Consider the following 905-nt stretch of genomic DNA (forward strand, 5'->3'; position numbering starts at 1 on the left):
ATATATATATATATATATATATATATATATATATACAGGGTCCGAAGGCATTACAATCCGCGTGTCACAGATAGTGAAAGACTATGTGCAACGACGCATCATTTTATATGCACTTTACCAAGATGGCAGCAAAGTGCAGACAACTGGCAAGATGGATACTGTGGTCCTTCAAGACAAGAGACCAAGAAATTACGTTGACGACGTGGAGAATCTTTCTTCTCAGCCGCCTGGTCTGCTGCTCCCAGTTATGGTCACCACATAGTGCCAAACTAACACCGGAGGTTGAAGCAATCCAACGCCATTACACTAAAAAGATTAAAACAGTGCAGCGGATGAGCTACAGAGATTGGCTGAGGAAACTACAGCTTTACTCACTTGAACGAAGGTGTGAGAGATATGTAATAATGTACATATGGAAAATTGTAGAAGGGCTAGTACCTAATTTCGGTATTGAGTGTTATATAAATGCCAGAACTGGCCGCCATTGTATTGTACCACTCCATCTAAATTCCATCCACTCCATCTAAATTCAGGACCAGGTAATGCAATAGTCTAGGGTTCAAAGGTCCACAGCCCTGCGACAAAAATCAAGGAAACTGCTTAAGATGGAAGTAGATGCCTTCAAAAAGAAACTAGACATCCTCCACTCCACAATACCGGGTGAACAACCCACATGGGGTGCAGACGAGGGCGGCGGAATCAAACTTCCTTATACACCAAATGGGCCAACAGCTGGGATAAAGGCATAAACAGGAGTGGTGATGTGAAACATCCCAGACTGAGGAAATCAAAAAGACCATGGTAGTGCACCAGCATGACCGCAGCTGCAAAGCTGAAACGAGTAAAATAATGAAAGAATAAAAGAATATATGTGCGTATGTGTCTGTATATATATATATATATAT

Source organism: Octopus bimaculoides, chromosome 21 (genome assembly GCF_001194135.2).
Source record: "Octopus bimaculoides isolate UCB-OBI-ISO-001 chromosome 21, ASM119413v2, whole genome shotgun sequence".
NCBI lineage: Eukaryota > Metazoa > Mollusca > Cephalopoda > Octopoda > Octopodidae > Octopus > Octopus bimaculoides.